Source organism: Eptatretus burgeri, chromosome 10, assembly GCF_056783735.1.
Source record: "Eptatretus burgeri isolate ZD-2024b chromosome 10, Ebu_testis_v1, whole genome shotgun sequence".
NCBI classification, from domain to species: Eukaryota; Metazoa; Chordata; class Myxini; order Myxiniformes; family Myxinidae; genus Eptatretus; species Eptatretus burgeri.
The window spans coordinates 13,006,150-13,008,649 of record NC_140970.1 but is presented as its reverse complement, the minus strand read 5'-3'; the positions used below and the strand labels follow the sequence as shown (position 1 = coordinate 13,008,649).

Below are 2,500 nucleotides of genomic sequence, written 5' to 3'. Positions count from 1 at the left end.
CGATGCATGGAATGGTCTCCTTAGAAAGGCAGTTGCAGCAAAAACAGTACATTGGTTTAAATATTGTAACAAGATAGGCACCTGGAGGTATTGGAGATATAAGGGATACTGGCAGGACTTTAGGTAGCTGCATTATGGATGGATGATTGTGTGCATCTGTGCGGTGTCTTGTCTGTGCGGGTTTATCGTGAAGGGGTGGTGTGTGATTGATGATGATGTGTGTTTCTCACCCAAGAACCACCTTCACCCAACCCCCTCACCTCTGAAAAAAACAAAAATAATTATTGCTTTTTCTTTTTTATTTAGTAAATTATTAAAATAAATGTATGTCCCCATTTTTATGTCGACACCTTTAGGAAATTCCTGGGCGTGCGACATTGTCTCATCCACATTCCTCACCTCATTCCTCCAATGAAATTGTGTTGTTTTAACAGAAAAAATTGGTCTGGTGTTGATGTGGCGCAGGCATGATGGGCCAAATGGTCTCCTCCTGCGTCGAGTTTCCTTGTGTAACACTGCGCAGAATATCGTGTTCTGTGAGCTCTCCACTTCATGATGTGACTGTTCTGTGGACATTACAATGCCAGAATAGTGTTGGATATTTTGAAAAATAATTGTGACATTTTCCATTAATTTTACATCTTCTTTAAAAATATCAAGCTTCAAACTTAATCCCACACCTTATTACATACTTCTTTCACCCGAATCATTTTGCAAAATACTAGTCTACACACTCATTCTTCAAGCTGCCTTATTATACACCCATCCAATATTATAACCGTCTTGGCTGTCGGTTGATCAAGATTATAATAAGAACAAAACATGTCAAGTTCTCCCATTTCAGATATTATATTTGTAGTACTATGGCTGAACCTGCACATATAATCTTGGTTTTGCAAGATACCACTGCCTTATGATTATTCACTTGTGTTGTGAAAGCACATTGTCATTCGACTGCAGTTAATGCATACAAAGCATGCACTTGCACTCCTCGTATGCAGGAATTGAAATGTGTTGTTTAAAAAATAAATATATTATGTAGGTATGGATGTATGTTATGCCTGGTGTTGGCTTTGTGGTAATTGTGGCTGACTTGGGACCTTAGGGTCCTGAGTTTGAGCCCCTGTTTTCGTTTATTTAACATCAGGTGGAGTTGACTCAGCCTGTCATCCTTCCTGGTTCTCAGCCTGGCATGAAAGGAATGGTATTAGTATTAGTATTATTATTATTATTATTATTATTATTATTATATATACATATTATGTATGTATATATGCATATATATACATACATAATATGTATATATACCAGACCAAGTGACAGAAAAAATATATGTATATGTATATGTATATATATATGTGTATATGTATATATATATATATATATATATATATATATATATATATATATATATATATATATATATATATATATATATATATATATATATATATATATATATATATATATATATATATATATATATATATATATATATATATATATATATATGTATATATGTATGTATGTATGTATATATATATATATATATATGTATATATATATATATATATATTTATATATATATATATATATATATGTATATATGTATGTATATAAGTATATACAGTATATATGTATGTATATAAATATATGTATATATGTATGTATATAAATATATGTATATATGTATGTATATAAATATATGTATATATGTATGTATATAAATATATGTATATATGTATGTATATAAATATATGTATATATATATATATATATATATATGTATATATGTATGTGTATATGTATATATATATATATATATATATATATATATATATATATATATATATATATATATATATATATATATATATATATATATATATATATATATATATATATATATATATATATATATATATATATATATATATATATATATATATATATATATGTATATATATATGTATATATATATATATATATATATATGTATATATATATATATATATATATATATATATATATATATATATATATATATATATATATATATATATATATATATATATATATATATATATATATATATATATATATATATATATATATATATATATATATATATATATATATATATATATATATATATATATATATATATATATATATATATATATATATATATATATATATATATATATATATATATATATATATATATATATATATATATATATATATATATATATATATATATATATATATATATATATATATATATATATATATATATATATATATATATATATATATATATGTATATATGTGTGTGTGTGTGTATGTATATATATATATATATATATATATATATATATATATATATATATATATATATATATATATATATATATATATATATATATATATACATACATATATACCAATTTTTCTCGCAAAGTTACAGATCCCGATTTCCAACCTTCCCCATTCTTAT

The 2,500-nt window shown here is 22.7% G+C and overlaps 1 protein-coding gene across 1 annotated transcript in view; it reads left to right on the top strand.

Annotated features, from left to right (window-relative positions):
• LOC147017956 (uncharacterized) overlaps positions 1-2,500 on the top strand; it is a 666,861-nt gene that overhangs the window by 465,918 nt on the left and 198,443 nt on the right. The gene's annotated exons all lie outside the window — the stretch shown is intronic.